Source organism: Marmota flaviventris, chromosome 12, assembly GCF_047511675.1.
Source record: "Marmota flaviventris isolate mMarFla1 chromosome 12, mMarFla1.hap1, whole genome shotgun sequence".
In the NCBI taxonomy this organism is placed as follows: Eukaryota; Metazoa; Chordata; class Mammalia; order Rodentia; family Sciuridae; genus Marmota; species Marmota flaviventris.
Window position 1 is genome coordinate 76,460,452 of NC_092509.1, and position 20,363 is coordinate 76,480,814.

At 49.3% G+C, this 20,363-nt stretch overlaps 1 protein-coding gene across 4 annotated transcripts in view; it reads right to left on the reverse strand.

Moving 5' to 3' along the window:
* Nucleotides 1-19,621, reverse strand: part of Nfasc (neurofascin) — a 173,710-nt gene extending 154,089 nt beyond the window's left edge. For 3 of the 4 annotated variants that reach the window (XM_071600143.1, XM_071600140.1, XM_071600144.1), the window contains exon 1: nt 19,565-19,621. The gene's annotated coding sequence lies outside the window, so the exon portion shown is untranslated. The other variant, XM_071600141.1, reaches the window with a different exon arrangement.
* Nucleotides 19,622-20,363: the final 742 nt, after the last annotated feature.

The following is a 20,363-nucleotide window of genomic DNA, read 5'->3' on the forward strand; positions in this document are numbered from 1 at the left end:
CTGTCTCAAAATAAAATATAAAAAGGGCTGGGGATGAGGCTCAGTGTTTAAATGCCCCTGGCTTCAATCCCTGGTACAAAAATAAAATAAAATAAAAAAATTTTAAAAAAAGTGGTCAGAAGCTGCTCTCATGCCCTGAAGCTGAAAATTCATATATTTGGTACTTTGTATGTTTTAAATTGTGTTTCTGAAGAAGAGAGGCTTTTAGACTGATTAATGTGTACTTCTCTGTTATAGATGTGGATAGTATTATTCCCAGTGAATGAAAATCCAACTTAAATATAATTATCCCTTTTGTGAGTACTAGAAACATCTTGATGTGTTATAATATAAAAATCCTCGTCAAATGAATACAATCTGGTAACCACGGTCTTCAAGCAAATTTGTGGAGCTATTATTATTGTGCTTCTCCTTAACTCCATGAAGTTCCATATGTTTCCTGTCCCCACTAATGGTTCATTATGGATAAAATAAACAATAGATGACTAAGAAAAGCTTACTAGGAGGCCAAAGCCACCACTGCGGTTGGCGCTGCTCATCAGATAACGCACTACTGGAGGATGGAAGCCCGAGAGGCCTCACACTCTTCCAGATCCTCACAGCAGGAGAGTCTGTTTCATATTAATGAGGAAAACAAGGAATAAAGGTATTAACCGATTGATTAAAACAGAAACGAAGTCCATGTCCTTACAAGCCATTTGAGAACCCCCCAGAGTTTCAAAGTCACAGGCTGGGAAAACAGTGTTCACCATGGGTTCATTCATGGCCTCACTGAAGTTTCTAGAAAAAAGTGGAGGCCCACAGAGGAGAATGAGCTACCTGAGGTCACCTGATAAGTCAGAGCAGGGCAAGGGTTAGTATCCTGTCTGCCGGCTGAGTCCTCTATTCTCATGGTGGCCCCGAGGGGAAAGGATGGCTTCAAATTCTACTGGAGATGAGGCAGTGTCCTGGGGTCTGACAAGAAGGGTTGGAAAGAGCTGCTGCAGAACACAGGCCTGTGTGCCTGGGTACCCCGCTCAGTGCCAGGGACAGCCCAGTGTGCTGAGGTACCCCTCCCAGTGCCAGGGACAGCATTTTTGCATAGAAGGAACTTAGTGGGTCAAAGTTTGTGGGATTAGTGAAAACGTCCTGGAAGAGAAATGGCAGCAGGTTCAATATTTGGACCCGGACCCCCAGACCCCTGCTGGGTCTGCTTTTGTCCCCTTTCTAGAGTCACGACAGTTTCAATCTCAGCACCACAGTCTCTCGCCAACCAGCTGCTGGCACTTGCAGGAGGAGAGGTGATGAGAACATCAGCAGGTTAGAGTCTGGACTGGGAATCAGGAAACCTTGGTCTGGTCCCGGCTCTGAAACCAGAGGGTAAGCAGACCGTGGCTATGAGGTCCCCCTCAGGCCTCCCCTGGCAAAGTGAAGGGTTGATTCCTGGTTGAGTATGGTCCCTGGTTGAGCAGCAAGGGCATCAGCTGGGAACCTGGCAGGGATGCACATTCTGGTGGTGACCCCGGACCCACAGCCTCAGGAACGCTGGGACAAGGCCTCAAATCTGCTCTCACAAGCCCTCCAGGTGACTCAGATACAGGAGGCCCCAGTTTAAGAGTCCCAGACCTGCCTGTTTTGAAGGCCCCTGTCAGTTCTGACAGTGTCTATCCCAGCCTGCACAGAGAGATGACCACGACCATGATGATGACGGTGTCAGTGCTGAACACTTGCAGGGTTCCCTCAAGGTGCCAAGCACTGCTCCTACTCTCCTCCAAAAATAACACAACGCCCTGTGGCACCAACTTCAGTAGGGAGACTCCACCACAAAGAGCGGCTGCTGAGGAGCCCAAGAATGGGGCCACTCTTCCCCTCAGGACTCCCGATCTCCTGGCTTCGATCACAAACCCTGAAGGCAGGCCGGACAAGCAGGCTGGAGGCAAGATGCCAACACGGATGTGTGCTCGCCCACAGCATCTACCCAGGCCAGCTGGTCTCCTTGGGCATATGACTGCCCTCAAGCCCTGGGGGTCTCACCTCAACATGACAAACTTGACTTTTGTATTTTAAACAAAGCATGCTATTGAATAAATAATGGCATGCACAGTTTCATTGCTGATGATTTGACCCATTCATAGTTGGGGCAGAAGTGACTGTGAACACTTTGCTTGTAAGCTGCAGACCAGAAGCTAGATCCTACATAGCCTAAAAACATCCTGGGAAGGGGCAAGGGACACTCCACCATCCCTGTACTTAACCTCTACAGACTCCGTGGGTCAGGGATGCAGTGATTCTATGCAATCCCCTTGGTCATTATTGTGTCGCAAATCTTATTGAAATTAAACATACTTTTTAAAGCATACTGGTTTTTATTATTATTATTATTATTATTATTATTATCATTATCATTATTTGTGGTGCTGGGGATTGAACCCAGAGCCTTGAGCATACCTATCCACTGAGCTATATCCCCAGCCCCAAATTTTTATTTTTTGAATGTTATTTTTCTGGTTATAAAGATAAAAGTCACTAAAATTTGAGAAGAAACAAGCAAAAAAAAAAAAAAAGTAAATCACTTGGGAGGAATAACCATTAATATTAAATATGTATATTTTCTGCTGGTTTTGTTCTAATTTGAGAGCTGTCGCTACCACAGAATGGATGAATGGATGAGGGGGAGGCTGGGTTCTAGTGGCTTGCCTCATTGGACCCCTCTGAGCCTCAGGGTGCCCCTCTAGGAAATGGCAAAATCATCCCTGCTGCCAGTTCAAAGAGTTCTCGGGAAACAAAGGCAGAGTCAGGCGTGAGTTACCCCCACGCCCCCACCCTCTCCTGGCTTTCACATTCTCAGTTCTTGGCAACAGCAGAACTGCTGTTCAAGTGCCCTTGAACTGCTGCCCCTGGAGGGATCCTGCAAGATTTCATCTTGGACAGGGACTAACAGGAGAGCCCACCCCCACCCCCACCCCCACCCCCACCCCACACTGCCTATAAGAAGCAAATATAAAGCAGCCTGCCTCAGCAGAGATGGAGATGCAGCCAACACAGGGCCAGCGGGGAGTCACAGGTACTCATCTGGGTCTGTGGAATATTTTGGAAAGAAAAGCTGTGGTGGTGTGGGGGGGGCGCGGGGGGTATGGCAGGAAAGAGTCAAGTCCTCTATGATGCGCTGACTTCCCAAGTGTATAGCCAACAGGTGAGGAGACATAAAGGAAAGACGAGATGGTGGCTGTCTGGGGACAAGGCCAGGAGATTTCTCTCTCTCTCTCCTGCCAGTTGCAGCCCAAGACAAGGAAGCAACCCTGTGACAAAAGGCAAAGTAGGTCTGCCCAGGACCTGGTTCTTTTTCTGGCCACTTCCTAAAATATCTCAATAAACCCTTTCGCTTCAGAGAAAATAAATAAATAAAACGAAGCCTGGCTCTCCTTCCTCTGGTTCTCACACGGGGCATCTTGGGGAGGAGCTGGAGGGGTGTGGGCAGCAAGGATTCTGTGAACAGATGAGCCCTGGGCTATGGAGGAGCAGGGTCCTTCCTTGGCCTTCACTTCCTCTCACACAAAACAAAGGACTGGACATAACTGGTTCCAAGTCTTCCCAAGCTCAGGCTTCTAAGGGTCCCAGGAGCTTTGGGGGCTTCCTTCTAACCCATTTTTTTTTTAGCCTATTATTACTACTGCTGCTCCTACTGAGGCAATAGCCATGCATGGGGAAGGTCACAGGCCACTCCCCCCTAGAGCTCATGACCACAGCACAGCCCTGTTTTCCTGCTAGTGGTCAACTTCACATCCGAGTTGTCTCTACCAGCCCTGCAGGGGAGATGGAGATTTCCTGCCTTTTCGGGAGATTTCTCCCTCTTCTCCACACACACACACACACACACACACACACAGGAAAAGTCAGCAGCCTTCCATGAGGACCACTGGGAATTCTACAGACTGGGACAAAGGTTGAGTAAGAGCCAGCTCCCCAGCTGCAGCTGAGTATAAGACTCAGCACAGTCTCTGCAAAACAAAAAGTGAACAAGCTAGCTAGCCCAGAAGCCGCAGGGCCAGCGGTGATGCAAGAAGACAATGGGCTCTTCCCAGGCTGGGCCACTAAGTCCCGTGGTTGTTGAGACCAGGCCTTGGAACCCTGCCAGAGCTGGGAGGGTGCAGTGCTGGTCACGTGATGTTCCCTACCAGAGCTGTGGAACTGGAAGGGGTCTTGCACTGGGTGGATTGTTCTTCATCCCCCACCTTCCTGCCTCAGGCCAGGCAGCCAAAAATCCATGGGCCAAGGGACAGGACCTCAGCTTGCCTCGTCCCAATACATGCTGCTTTCTTGGCAGGTGACCAGTTCTCTGTGGTCATGTCTCACTTGTACCTCTTTTTTGTTGATCAACCTCCTCGGGTCAGCTAACTCATTCTCTCTGGGCTTCATTTTAAAATCAGAAAGGGATTCCTTCCATCTTGTCCATGCTGGGTGTGGCCAGCATGAGGGAATTAAAACTTGAGAATAACTGGACTTGTCCATGTCTCCTGAATTTTGGTCTCATCCTCTTGGGAGAGATAACCTGATGGGCTTATTGGAAGGACAGAGGCAGAGCTCTACCTTTCAAGATCCCACTCCAAATCTCCTTGAAGTCATTCTGGGAACCACAGATTAAAATGTTCTTTCTTCTTCTTCCCTTCTTTTCCTTTCCCTTCCCTTTCCTTCTTTTTTCATATTCTCCCCCACTCCCTCCCCACTTTTGTGTGGGGATTCAGCACAGGAGAGCTTTACCACTGAGCCACATCCTGACACCTTCTTTTATTATTGATTTTGAGACAGGGTCACTCTAAGTTGCTGAGGTGGGCCTGGAATTTACAATCCTCATGTCTCAGCCTCCCAAGTTGCTGGGATTATAAGTATGCACCACCATAAGCAGCTAGCTATTTCCTTCCTTCCAAACTCAGGAGCTCCTGTGGCCTAAGCCATCCATTTGCATTTATCTTTTATTGCCTGTAAAGTGAGCTATCTACTATGCATGAATATCCTGGAAGTTTCCTCAACTACAGTACAAGGTTTATTGAGACAAAACCTGCTTCTTTGTCTCCTCTGTAATTCTCACAGTGCCTAGCATACAACTGAGCACTCATTTGAGGCTCAAAAACATTTTGAGATTGCCCACCATGGCCAGAAGTGTGGTCAGGTATGGTTGCGCACACCTGTAATCTCAACTATTCCAGAGGTGAAGGAGGCTCACAAGTTTAAGGCCAATCAGAGCAACTCAGTAGATCCTGCCTAAAAAAATAACAATAATCCAGGAGCCCTGCTTGAACATGACACTACTGTCAGGAGAGGGAGGTAGGAAATAATGACTACAGAAAACTTTCAAAAGCACCTCTTTTTCTCAGGCACTATGCAAGAGGATTCAAGGGCGTTATTTAATGTAACAACCCCATGCAGGATATTTCACTTCCCAGTTTACAGATGAATGTTAAGGAAGATTTAAGGCCTTTGCAAAAGATCACACAGTCAGTGCACAGAGAGCCAGAACTGAACCAGGAAGTCGGACCCCAGGGTCCTTGCTCTTGCATGGTCTTCCACTTCCAAGACCAGACGCGCTCACTCAGAGTTTCAGATGAACAACAAACTTGGTCAGAAGAGAACAGGAAAAAAGCAAACTTTCTGGAACAAAATCACACAAACAAGTGGGGAAACAAACACAAACTGGGGAAACAGGAGTAAGTGGAGAATGAGATTGATGTCAATATCCTGACTGTGAGCATGTCCTATAGTTATGCAAGATGTGACCCTGGGGACTGTAAAGGTACACGTGCTGAACTACTTCTGGCAAGTGCACATGGGTTAACTAGCTCAGTGAAACTTTCAATAATAATGATAGTAATAAATATGAGGGAGGCCAGGGATATAGCTCAGTTGGTAGAGTACTCGCCTTGCATGTTCAAGGTTCTGGGTTCTAATCCCCAGCACCCCCCCACACAACACACAAAGATCCATAGTCCCAGCAAGAGCATCTTTAGCCACCAATGAGTAGTCCTTGGCCTGTTTTGACCTGTCCCCAGCACAACAGCACATGGGTAGAGCCCAGATGATACCACTAGGCCACTGAGAAACAGCATTCTTAGACTCAGAAGTCCCAGCTGTTATTTTTTATAATGCCATCTAGAGAGTCCCTCTTTCTTTTTCAAGGTTTCAGGTTCAGAGAGGATTTACCCAGTCTCACTCAGAAGGGGGCCAACACTTGGCACAGCTCTGACTCAATCCCACACAAGCCTTCCAGACCCTTGCAGGAGGGCCCAGCCACATAGCAGTCATAGCTGTTTGCCACTCTCCTTTAACCTCCAGCTTCTCCTGCACCTCCAGCACCCAGCAGGCCCACCTTGCCTGTGCCACCCACTATCAGGGTAGCATGACAACAACCACAACAACCAATGGCCCCATAGCTGAGGAAAACAGGAAGGAGGAGGAAACGAGGCAGAGTCCTGGGGGCCACCGGTCCAACTCATCCAAGTTCTAGTCGTTCGTAAAGCCCATTCAAGTCCCAGCAGCTGGGCAGTCTTCACGCTGGTTCCCACGACACTCGGGGCAGGTCATGCTGGAAGAGCTATAGAGCAGCGGGAATGGAAAGATAACCCCGACCTCTCCAGTCAGGTGCGCAATGCAAAGGTGTTGCACAGAATGCCCAGTGGGTGGCCAGGCTTCTGGATGACAAGGGATCCATCTTTAGCCCAGACCTAACTGGAAACCTTTATCCCCATCAGATGTGGAGCATGTCAGAGACAGGGGGAAAAAAAGTCAGCAACAAAACTTCAGGAACACCCACAGAGAAAGAAGTGGGGTGCATAATACAATATGAAATTTATCAGAGACTGTCCTAAAAGCAACACCATGGATCAGCCCTCTGTAATTAAAGTCTGAACAATTCATAAATGAAGCTTAAGAAAGTTCTGGATGTTGTGATAATGGTCCTGATATAGGAAACCAATATCCTAGCCCAGAATTTTATGGAATAAAAAAATTAGGAGAGTGGTCAGTCAAATGAGAAGACAGCAAGAAAACAGATGTGCACCAGATTCGAACAGTGATTCCCATCTCAGTGAGGAGCAATGGAAGCAGATATCTCAAGCCTACTTTGGGGCATCGCGGTTTCTGTATGGCAAGGCCGGGGTTTCTGGTGTATACACTATGCACAGTTCTTTCTCACTGTGGATCCAGTTAGCCTCAGAGAGTACCTGATAAGGTCCTGTGTTCAACAACTATTCCAAGCCCAGATAGATAAGTACCATATTGAGCCAGACTGTGCAAACTATCCCTCCCTGCCACCTCTTACTGACCAGCTTGGCCACATTGAGTTCTGCAGGAACATGGCCTATAATCCTGGCATCTCCACGGAGGCTGGAAGGGTGGGCAGCAGGAGAGCAGACATTAGGACCTTCTCTCCATGATAAACCTGTTGAAGGAGGTGGCTACCCCACCCACCCACCCAAAATGGGGCAACCAACAACAGGTGGTAACAACAGACGCCTATTGACATCACACCTAGAAGTAAGGTAGACGCAGGGAGGCTCACGGGACGGTCTTCCTTTTATGTCTTCACTTTCATGGGTCCTGCATTGGTCCCTTCCCAGAATGAAAAGTAAACCTAGAAAAACAGATCAGAGCTTGGTTCTGTGGCTTTGTCAAGCAGAGACGGGTCTGTGGGGACAGATGATGATTCTTCTTTGGGGAAAGTGCTACAGCCTTAGCCTCGGGCCCGAGGAAGACTGAGAACTGAGCAGTGGCTTGATGGGATGACGATGGCCGGGAAACAGAGAGTTCCATGGCCTCACACCTAACACCCTGCCAGGGACTCCTCGCTCATTCTTCACACAAGCAACCCTTAGACAAGGAAGTTTCTCAAACAAAAGGGCCAATGGCCTGTGCTGGAACCTGATGGGCCATGAGCCAGGACTATTAGACTTTGGAATCAGAAAGGCCCAGATCCGATCCCAGCCCTGGCACCTAAAGCTGTGCCACTTTGGGCAAGTTGGTTCCATTCTCAGCTTCCATTTTCTCAGTGTAATGGGGACAAATAACATTCAATTCAAAGGTGGTGATGACTCAGTATGATGATGTGCTTATTTAAATAGCCCTCTTAGTGGGGCATTGATATCCCCATTTCAAACTGAGAAAGTTAAAGCTAAGGAAGGCTAATAGCTTGTCCTAGACACTTTAACCCTAATTGTCACATCCCTAACCAATGCCTGTTCTACTGCCCCACACTGGTGCATAATCATCCACTCAGTATATATTTACTGAAAGTTTACTAAGTACATAAACCAGGTACCACTGTGAGTTACTGTTCCAAGAGTAGAACTGGCCTGTTCTAGACAACTGCGTCCTTGGATCCAGCATGGCTAATGGTACCTCCACAGAAGCAGGTACCAATAAGGCATTCCCTGCCCTCAGGCCACATACAATCTCCTGGGTAAGAAAGGCACAGCCAGGTGAAGGCACAGCAGAGGGGGCAGAACCCATCAGGAGAAGCAGGAGTTCTCAGCCAGGGCTGAATGCTACAATTATCTGGGGGCCTTGATCACACGACAGTGCCTTGGCCCTGCCTGCAAAGAAGGCTGTTTATTTGGCGTGGGGTGGGTCTCAGCTGTCGGCATCCCATAAAATCTCCCCAGATGATGCTAGCTAACATGTGGGCAGGACTGAGATCCCACATAGAGGGCCTCATCCATCAAAGTGTGGTTGGATTCCAGCTGTGTTGGCATCACCTCTGAGCTTGTTAGAAATGTAGATTCTCCGGCCCAGCCCAGACCTACTAGTCTGGGTTGAATCTGCATTTCAACATGATCCCAGGTGGATGCAGCGGCCTGAGAAGCACTTTGGGCAGGTCAGTGAGAGGTAGACCCTTCCCTACAGGCCAAGCAGAGAAGTCCTTTCCCAGGTGCACTGGGAGACAGCCCACCTGCCCCCCTCCAGGCAGAGAACACCCTAGTGATTAGGGCAGGGGCACTGGTGCCTATGGGGAGCCATGTGGCCAAGTTCTGCTTCTCTTTTCTCCTCCGAGCTGCACCTGGGTCTGCATCATGGGGCTCCATGTCTAGAGCTGCTGGAATCCCAACAAACCCTTCTGTGACTAAGAGGAAATCTGCATGCAAGACCCAGTCACCATTTAAGGAATAAGAAGAAAAAGGAGTTTCCTCCCCTTCCACACAGTCCTCGTCCCCACTGTCCCTTCCCCCTCCTGGAGTGCTCTTCTCACAGAAGAGGCAAGCTAAGGACAGCACTGGCTCGGCATAGCCCCCATGAGAGAGCAGGCTGCCCGGCCACCCATAAAGACGGAACTGTCACTGCAGGCATGGAGGTGGCTGGTACCAGCTAAGCCTAGTGAAGGAGGGAATCCTCGAGAGACAGCCAGACAGAGGCACTCACATCATCTGGCCCCTCCAGCATCTCGCACCCCACCCCAGCTCCGGATCCGCTATCACTTCTGTCTTTGTCTCTGTCTGTCTGGGGAGTGTGTGTGTGTGTGTGTGTGTGTGTGTGTGTGTGATTTTTCACACGTGCCTGCCTCTGCTTTCCCATCAGACTAGGAGCAGCCCTCCCCAGCTCCTCCTTTGTCACTGCCCACAGTACTGAGCATGGACACTTGCACCCAGCAGGGGTCCAATAAATACTATTTGTATTCACGTGCACACATTTCCTAAGGGTCAAACCCGTAGCTCCAGGCTAACAAAGAGCTACTCAGAAGCAGGCATTTATTAAGGATGACTAGCAGCACAGTGAGATTCTTCGAGAGAAAAGAAGAAAAAGCTAAAGCAGTCCTTGAAAAAGCTCATATCAGACTTACAAAGAGCAAGCCTAAAACCAAGAAAAGCAGGCCCTTCCATGCGGTCAGGCAGGCCTATGGACGCTGGCACATGCCAACACAATGCTCCAGTCTCTTGGCTTGCTGATGGATTGGCATGAGTCCTCCAGTCTCCTCTAGTCCTCTAGAGTACTTCTGCCACTCACCCACACCCATGTCCACGCTACCGGGTGCACAGAACGGGAGTGAACACCCAGAGTCAGAAAGGGAGAAGGCTCAAGACAGGAACCTTTCTACACCCGATGCCCTCAGCATCTGACTCAAGAGCACCTCATCGTCCCTCCACTTCGCCCCAGAGCCACCCACACTGCCTGCTTTGTCATTTGAGGCTTCCAAGTATTGGACCTCAGCCAGAATCCAAGGCGGCTTCTCTGTGTCCTTGAACAGAAAACTTCAGGGTGCCATGTAAGGTTGTTCTCATTGTGAAAACAAGAAAAATCCAGACAAAACTCATGGCCAGACAAGGGCTTCAGTCTGGATTCAAAGTGGGGCTTTCTCCAGGAACTTATCAAATCCACCCCCATTCAAAAGGCTACTTCACAGTGTACCGTACAAGTTTAGATAATGAGGGGTCAATAAATAAGGGTAATTGGGCATGGTCAAGGATTCTGAGTATATGGGACTATACAGTCTAATACAGTAGCCACTAGCCACATGTGGCCATTTAAATTAAAAAAAAAATTCTTTTGCAGTGCTGGGGATTGATTGCAAGGCAAGCACCCTTCCACTGAGCTACAGTACCAGCCCCTTGTATTTAAATTCAACTTAATTTAAATTCAAAATTCAAATCTTCAGTCACATGAGGCACATTTCAAGTGCTCAGTAGCCACATGGAACTAGTGGCTGCCACACTGGGCAGTGCAGATACAGAACATTTCTCTCAGCACAGAAACTTCTACTGGGCAGCACGAATATCAAGCATTTAGATATTTCAGGTGAAGTAATGAGCAGGGTCTGCTGCTCTCTCCCAGTTTGCTGGAGAGTCTCTCGGTCCCCCGAGGAGTGCTGAGCAGAGGAAGGACATGTTCACAATGCATGAAGCAATGGGCTGAGATTCTCCCACACACACAAAGGCCCTGGAGCAAAGCTTGCAGGGCTGCCTACCACTTGAGTCCTCTTAGCATGCATTTGTGTACACACACGGTCTCTCCTTCCTAAGGGGACCCGTCCTTTTGCTTTCATCACAGGGACTGTGAAGTCAGATGCTGTAGCCAGTTCCCTGCCAGAAAGGCCACCTGCTGCCTTGTTCTAGCCAGAATCGTGTTCTGGCGCCCTCTGGACAGTTCCAAGCATTTCTCGGCTGTACTTTCTAACCTGGTGTCACTGGGGAGAAAAATCTTTCAGAGGACAGGTTGGATCAGCACCCTGGACAGCGACCTCTCAGCGCTCCAGAAAGTTTCAACACACCCCTGTTCCTCAAACACACCTTCAGAAGGAACTGTCCCCTGGCAGACCAGTATAGGTGCCTGAGAAGGGGTTTCCCGCCTACCTCTAACACCTCAACCTTGTCTTCAGAACAGAGGCAGGTCAGCTCAGAAGTTTCAAAGGCTCCTCACCAGCACCAAGACATCCAGCTCCTCAGTTCCAAAGTGAAGGCTCTCTGCAGTCCGGTCCCCGCTGGTCTCTAGTTGCACCTTTGACAGCCTCACGTGCTCAGTTCACCATGTCCCCACCCCAGGTGCTTCCCTCCTCTAAAACCTTTGGCTGTTCTTTTGCCCCACCATTTCCTTACCGTTGCCTATTTGACTCCTTCCCACCTCTAGAGGACAAAGCCAGCCCCCACATCTTTTCCAAACCTTCCCCAAGAACTTTAGTCTGTGTTGATTCCCTCCCTCCTCTGACATCCCAAAGCACTTCTAGTTCAGAGCACGCTTTAAGGAACTTAATGACATAGCATCACATCCAATGACTAGTGTCATAGGTGCATTTTAAAGTTCCAGGTGGGCCAGTATGTGAAAGAAGAACTAGATTTTGCCAGCAACTTGTCACACTAACACAAGTAAAAGTCATGCCACCTTTCAGAGTTTCAGTTTCTTGTTGGGTAAAATAAGGATCTTGGACTAAAATATTTCTAATATTCATGAATTGAGGATTCTCTCAAAACTAGTTGCCACCTAGAGAAGCGCTCTGCATACAGTAGGGCCTTGAAAGGGTAACTGCAGATGCAATGATTATTTTATAAAACCCGGGCAGAGCCCAGATCTGGGATCAGCCAGAGAATCCTGGGTTAGTTCCCAATACAAGTTCCAAAGGCTTTAGTTCCACTCTGTGGGTGATGATGATCAGAAAGGGATCGAGTTTCTGTCCCTGCCTATGTCACATAGGAAAATTGTGGCCTCGGAGGCATTTTCCTTCATAAAGAATGCGTGAACTCCACATGTGGAAAAATACTACACAACAGATTTTCCAACAATGACATGATAACAATGTCTGTCATGCAACTTTCTCTCATTTAGGTCAACTAACACCCGCAGCAGTGTACTCACTTCATTCCTAATTACACATAAGCCCAGAAGAGACTATGGAAAATAACAGGAAGCAAACAAGTGGGAGACACCCCCAAGTAAAACTCAGGCTGGTCTCATAAGTCAAGGCATTCCAGGGGGAAAGTGACCTTGAATCTCAACTCAATATTAGACTCCCTTGTCAAAAAGATAGTTATGATGCTTCCTCATATTTAATAATCCTATCCTCAAAGCTTTTGTCTAATGCATCTATACACAATAAAATATAGAGCATATATATAGAGAGAGCATATAGACAATTCCTCTCTTGCATAAGGAGAGTTTAAGGCCAGAAATGTTTAATAACTTTTACACTACAAATAAAGATCCAACTACACCACGAATGTCATTGGAATAGTTTCATGGACTTAGGCAACACACACATAGACACATGTCTATGCACATCAGATGATTCTTACTAATAGAAAGGGAGAACTTATGAAACTTCCCCTAGAACTTTAAGCTTCCATTAAGTACTTGTTTTTTTTTTTTTTTTTTTAAATGCTATTGCCAAAGCAAATTGGCTAGCATTGGTACAAAAGGAGGGAACTCTCATCACTGGGGAAAGTCCTTGGAATTCTTCTGCCAGCCATCCACTTTCATTCCAGAAAAATCACAAGATCTGAGAACAAAACTTAGATCTGGCCCCAGCTGGCCAAAGCTGGATCCAGGAACACTAGCTGAAGCCTGAACTCCCCTGTCCTACCGGGCCTTTCCCCAAGTTGCCCAGTCTATGTGCTGAGAGAGGCAAAGCAGGATACCCCAGCACAAGTATGGCAAAACAAAGACCCCAGCACTCGGGGTGCACCCACTCTTCCTCCAGCAGCCCTGATCATTGAGTTTTCAAGTGTGGCTATCTCAAGTCCATGGCAGGTCCTTTCTCTTGCCCAAGCCTTTAACAGATCACCCAAGTCTAATGTCATAGTCCATTAACAGGCAGTACTGTCTGGAATTATATTTGAAGATACATCTCTCATCACCTGGAAGGCCTGATAAGCCTCTGTGTTGCTCCAAAAAGACATAGTATCCCTGCCCCAAAGAGTAGGTGCTCTGTAAATGCTTGGTGATGATAATAAGAATGATCAGACCTTCTCAAGAAGTTCCTCTGCCACCTACGGGCAGAACTAGGTAGAAGCTAAGTACCTGGGGCTGTGTGGGGCCCACCTGGAGGACAACAGACCAGACTTCCTCCAACTCTGGGTGCCAAGGACTTTCTTACTCTAGGACTCAGACAGGCGGCGGAAATCCTCTCTTCCAACCCCTGAGCGGCTGATCTCAGGCTGTTTATCTCGTTAACTCTGTTTATTGTGATCCTGGTAAGAGGTTCTGAAGCCCTTCAAGCCCCTCTCTAATTAAATTCATTATAACAGATTGGGGCTTTCTTTCTAGATCTTAGAAAAATTAACAACATGATTAGCATCATAATGACTGGGAGAGGGGCTGCCAGGGAGGCCTTTCAGGAGGGGCTGGGCCAGTCAGGGAAGAGAAGATTGAGGAGGAGCAGGTGAAGGAAGAGAGGGCAGATGCTCAGGCAGCTGCTTCCCAGAGGAGGGGAATCTGCAGGAGCCGGAGGAGGTGACGGAGGCCTGAGGGGATGACCCCTCCGTGCCCCAAAGACTCCAGCTTTTTCATAGAGTTGCATTTGGGAGAAAAGAGAAAGGACAAGAAATTAATCAATGACATAAATCCCAGAGATGTGGCTTTTGGGAAAAGAACTTAAACCAATCTTCTAATTTTATACAGAGAAACACATTTAAGTTCTGTTAATAGTGGAGACAGAAGTATAAGCCCTTTTTAAGATGATTGTCCTGTCCCTGCAAGACAGGCAGGAGCAGGGTGAGGGTAGAGAGCAGACAAGAGGAAGCAGACCACTTCCTCCCTAGAGAACCTGAATTTGCCAAGTTTTTACTTATACATCTGGTAGGTTCCCTCCTCTAGAACACCCTCCTTGTCTAGCAAATTCTATCAATCTGTCCAGGCTCAAGGCCACGGCCACCTCCTCTGTGAACAGCAGTTACCATTTGAGGAGCATTTGTTCCCCACTGGGTATTGAGCAGGGCCTTCCTATCTTTAGCACATCTAATCCTTATAACAGCTCCATAAGGCTATATTACTATCTGCATTTTACAGTGAACTTCAGCAGCCCAGAAGCAAGTGGAAGAAGCAGGGCTGGAGCCTAGGATTGTCTTACCTCAAAGGCCACATCACCTCTTCAACTCCAACAGCCTGGTCCAGTTGACAGATCATGCCTACCTCGAACTGTTACTGTACAGGGTCTAAGCAGCCTTCATCACACACCATTGTGTATTCTTCCCAAGGTGCTTTCTGTGCCTTACTTCTCTATTTGGAAGCAGGAACCACATTTCTGTCTTTCACAGGGATATCATAGGTACTCAAAAATGCATTTTAACTGAGCCTATCTAACAGATTTTCCTAAACTGTACATGAGGACAAATATTCCAGTTTTTATTTTCCAACAATCCTGGGAGAGCTCAGTATAATAGATGACAGGGCATGGGCTTTGAAGTCAAACCAATGTAGGTTTAAATTCTACCTCTGGCCAGGCACTGTGGTGTATGCCTGTAATCTCAGCAGCTCAGGTGGCTGAGGCAGGAAGATTACCAGTTCAAAGCCAGCCTCAGCAACTTACAGAGGCTCTAAGCAACTCAGTGAGACCCTGTCTCTGAATAAAATACAAAAGGGGCTGGGAATGTGGCTTAGTGGTTGAGTGTCCCTGAGTTCAATCGCTATTACCAAAAAAAAAAAAAAAAAAAAAATTCTGCCTCTGCAATTACCTGTTTTGTGATCTTAAACAAGTAAGACCCTCCCAAAATCTGTTTCATTATCAGTAGAATCCTAACTAAAGCTCTTTTGTCTAGTTAACTCAAAGGATAAAATGAGGTGATGCATATAAAGCCTACAGTAGGATACCCAGCACATACTAAGCACTAAGTAATGATGACTACTGCTATTAAGCCACTTACCTGGCCCCCAGCTTGCCTCAAGGCCTAATGAAAGGAGGGTGGCTCCAGGGTTCTCAAGCTGGCTGGACAATCTGACCAATGCCCTGGGTCAGCAAAGCTGCAGAAGTGCCTACAGGAACCCAGCATAGCCCGAGCTCCCAGAACCTTCCCCTGCAGTCCCAGCGACCAGGCCATGGGTATCCAACATCTACCCTGGCAGCGAGGCCTGGGTGCTACCTGGACATTTTGAGTCACTGCTCAAATGTTTGCCATCAAGCTGTGTCAGTCAAGGCATGGTGATCTAGCCTCAATTAGTTTGGTGGTTACTCCAGGGGTCCTCTGCCCACTGTGACCCCTCAGCCAAGTGCATACCATGCCAGAAACTCATTCAATCTTTTATAGCATTTCTTGTGCTGTTTTAATTTGTCTTCACTTCTTTCTCTCCAACTCAACTCATTTCTCAGCACCTAGCACAGTCTCGGACCAGGTTTAAAGGCTCGGAACAGATGAATGAAATGAACTCAGTTGGCATGTGGGGAAGAGAAAGGACCACTCAGACAGATGAAGCCAGGAGTCTCCCGCCTCAGGTTCTTTTCCCAGTTTAGTTAGTCATGGTGACCTGTACTCAAGTATGTAACTTCAGAGGGTGTCCCCTACTTACTATTAGCCCACCCCCATCTGGACTGCTCTGATGACCTCTACCTGACTCTGACCCACTCATAACCCCAAAACCCCTTCATGCATATCAATATCTAAGCATGACCCTGTGCAGGTACCTGCTATTCCGCCATCAGTTTGGAAGCTCCCTGAGGGCAGAATGGGCCTCCTTCCTCTGTTTGCTCTGGCATTCGAAGCATTTTCAGAGCATGCCTCTAAAATGCAAGTTCTTAGGAGCCGGCATTGGTGGAGTAAAGCAGTTGTGACCTCGACCCAAAGTTCCCTGTCGGTGTTTCTGAATGAAGCTGTAGCAGTACCCAGGGGGATTCAGCTACACCCCTCCAGCTCCCCTCCAGCTGGGGGATCTGATAAGCTGAATCTCACCTCCTCCCTCACCCTTTTCCTGACAGTCAACTTGAGAGTCAGCTCTGCTACCATTCCTAATGACATTGACCAAGCCCTCTTCCCAGCCATTGAGGAGGGGGCTGACACCCCAAGAATTTGAGATCCTGCTGTCTGATTACCTGTCTCTCTTTTCCATGATGCTGGGACCTCTGAGAGTTTCAAGTCTGCCTTACTTTTCCTCTCTGTAATCTCAGAGCCTAGCAGAGCAGCACAGTGAAGGGCTAACTGGATATCTGCGAAATGAATAAGTTACAGATCCAGATTTCAGTTCCTCTTGTTTCTTCCCTCCCCCAGCACCCACCCCCAGCTGAACAGGCTGAGAGCTGAACTTCTCTGCCTCCCCCTTTCTCACCTAAAAATGTCTTTTTCTAAAGTCAAAGGTCAGATCCTTACACACCTTGGATGGTCTTAAAGATCTTAAACTCTTGGATGGTCTTAAAGATCTCAGTATACTTCTGGCCTCCCAATCAGCCTGAGGGAGAGGCCTGGTACCAAAGGTAGGAAATAGGTTGCGACAGAGTAATCAGAGCCTTGGAATCCTGACTCTCAGTCATTGCAAAAATAGGACCCTCCTCTGATCTGTCCCACTCGGAAATCCAAAGCCAAAACAAAACCCCCAGGTTTAAGCCATCTCCACAATGTGCCCCTGAAAGGACCAGCCCTTGAAACACATACAGTCTTGTGCAGCCCACAGGGAGCCCATAAGGCACAAACTGGCAGGTCTTGTCCCAGCTCTCTGGGGAGCTGGCTTTTCTCTTTGTCCCTTGGTTTAGCTCCCCGTAGCCTTTGTGATGCCAAACAAGAGGGCAAGGGGTGAAATTCGTTGGGCAAAACTGGAAAATATGTACGCTGTTATCAGAATCCCCCACTTAACCTGAGCCCCAATCAAGCACTTCGACGTCAGAACCATAATCCAATCAGCTCTCGACAACAGCTGCAGGTGATGCCTCCTCCCCGTACCAGGAAAAGCTGGCAGCCCTGAGCCACTGATGCCAGGGGAAGCTTCCGCCCCACCCCCACCCATGATGGGGAGGGGACAGAGAAGGGTAACAATGCAGGGAGCAGCCAGTGCCCCAGATGCAGGAGCCCTAGGAGGCCCTGCCGGAGGCAGGTAGAGAGTTGCCACGCATCATCTGAAAGAGTCCAACTGTTCAGATTTCCAAAGTGAGGGAGCCTTGCAGAAAAGGGACAGGATCTGTGGGCAGTTTGCTCTTCACCTTCCAATTTAAGCCTCTGAGTTTCAGCTGAGGTCCCCAAGACAGGAAATGGGCTGTCATTTTCTGTTTCACAGTGGCAAACACAAGTTCTGGAGCTAAGTGTTAAGTCTCTTTCTTCCTCGGTATCATTGTCTCTCTCTCTCTCTCTCCCTCTCTCTCGCTCTCTCTCCACACATACACATGCCTTCAGCTAAATCCAAAGACTAGGGGGAGAAATTGCTCCCTCAGAAGTGCCAGCTCCGTCAGGGTAAAAGGTAGAATGTATTCCATGGGTAGTAGACCCTCATCTCCTTCGACTCATTCTGCAAGGCCAATCCTCCTCACAATAGAGGGGCACCGACCCCTGCCTGCCCTCCTCTACCAGTCCCACCTCCACAGCTGGTACAGCCCCCTCCCCAGGGCTTCCATCTCCAGGCACATTTTCCCTGGGCTTCTACTTATGCTTAAAGTTTTACAGGTTCTGAATGTGCCCATCTCTAGCCCCATCGAAACCATTCAACTCCTGCCCAACCAGTTCTCAAAGCCCTGCGGCCTGCCCTTGCCTTGCTGGAGATTTGACCGGAGCCCAGCAGGGCTCACCACAGTTCCAAGGGTAGATGAGACACACCAGGCCCTCATGCCAGGGAGACAGACAGGCAGAAAAGGGGCATTGTCCACTCCTCCAGACTGAGGGAAGAGGCATCTCTGCCCAGCACACACGCACACACACACACACACACACACAGCCCATGCCAAAAACCAAGGAAGGAACCAGAAGCAGACCCTGGCTCAGGGCAGCAGAGGGGCTGCCATGGGGACCAGAGTCTAGGTGATTCAGCACTCTGCCCACTCAGCCCAGCCCATGGGCCACACTCATGACAGCTCCCGGTGCCAAAGTGCTGACTTAGAGGCTGAGGAAGAATCCTTTCTAAAATCCAAAATTTTCTAGCACTCCAGCAGGGGTTCTCACCCAGGCCTTTTACACCCCAAGGCTGAGAACGAGGCCCAGGATGAGCCTACTATCTGTCCCCTTGGACCCTGCACCTCTCCAATCCTAGTTTCCCTGTGCTCAGCACCCCTCCCAAGTCCATCTAGGAAACAAACCTAAACAGCCTGAGAAGAAGGATGGCTGGAGAGGAACACAGAGGCCTACTAACCCCCAGTCTCCCTCCTCGTCAGCCGTGGACAGGATCAAACACGCAGAAATGGGTGAAAGTGGGTTGTGTCCACAACAGAAAGTACATTGGGCCTTTGAAGCTGGAGGCCGCCCTAAGCAGAGAAGGAGGGCTAGGGCCAGTAAGGAGCTGAGGACAAGCTGTGGGGCTCCAAGCAGCAGTGGGACAGGCAGGTGGAGAAGGTGATGTGGCGGGCCATCTGAGAGCCTGGGGACTAGGTGGGGTTCTTGAGAGGGACCATGGTGCAGGAGAGGAAACCAAGAGGCAGCTGGGAAGAGGCTGGGACAGGGTGTGCAGAGGTGAACTGGGGGAGGACAGAAAGGGTGAGGGAGCTAGTGGGGAGACAGGCACTCAGCTGAGTGACTGGGGGGGCAAGGGATGGGGAAGAGATGGGGGAGGGCAAGGAGAGGGGCTGGTGTCAGGGCAGGAGAAATAGGAACGAATAGGGTGATAAAAAGTGGGGTGTTGAGGAAAACAGAGGTATAAGGGCCAGCAGGGCTCATAGATGAGATGGGGACAGAGAAGAGAGGGGAAAGGGCGAGGATGCAGGAAGGGGGAGGGGATATTGCCAACGAGATGGAAAGGGTGTTGGGGTGAGGAGAGGGTAGGAGCTGGATGATGTGAGGGTGCGCTGGAAACATACAAGAATTGGATGATTCGGGACAGATGACAATGTGGACAGGAGAAGGCATAGGGACGCGGACGGAGGGGGATGGGGTCAGGTCGGAGGATGGAGACGGACAGAGGAGGGCGGGAACAAGGGGGTGTCGCTAGATGGGTTTCCATGATCCCCGTTTTACCATTTTACTTCCAGCCTATCTCTCGGGTGTCCGCGCTCCCCTACCTCCAAGGGCTCAGGCTCCGGCCCCGGGCGCAGTCCGAGCTGTCCGCTGCCGGCGCCGCCACTTCCCCCACGTCCCCTGCAGCGCCGCTCGTCGCCAGCCGCCGCATTAGGGCAGAGACTAGCCCGTGCGCGTCCCCGGGCGGCCGGCGCGCCCCCGACAGCCTGCGTGCGCGCCCCCGTGCCCCTCCCTCCGCGTGGCGAGAGCCTGCTGAGCCGGGACCGGAGCACCGAGGAGGGAAGGAGGCTCAGGGCGCGCCCTGCCCTGCGCGATAGGGAGTAGTTCGCGCAGCCTGGACTGCATGAAACCGTCCTTTCTCTTCTCAGCCAGCTCTGAGACCTTTTTGCAGACTGAAAATAATACTCAGTGCACGGTTCCATTCGCTGAGCGCCTACTACGTGCTGACTACCCAGAGTATCTGTCCTGTGTATACCCCTTCACCAGAAGACGGACGGTGACTCCTTGCGGGCAGGAATTTGCTGGACAGATCGTGTTCCCAGGGTGTAGCACCGAGACTTGCTTAAGGTAGACGCCTCAGGAATGTTTCTTGATTAAGAGTTGCTGGATCTGAATCGGGCGCAATGGCTCACATCTATAATCCCAGCGGTTGTGAGGTTGAGGCAAGAGGATGGCGAGTTCAAAGCCATCCTCAGCAAAAGCTAAGCAACTCAGTGAGACCCTATCTCTAAAGAAAATGCAAAATAGGGCTGGAGATGTGGCTTAGTGGTTGCTGGATCGGGAGTTGGGGCTGTGACTACTGCTGGTAGTCTTGGAATCTTCTTTTTAAAATGGGAGGTTTTT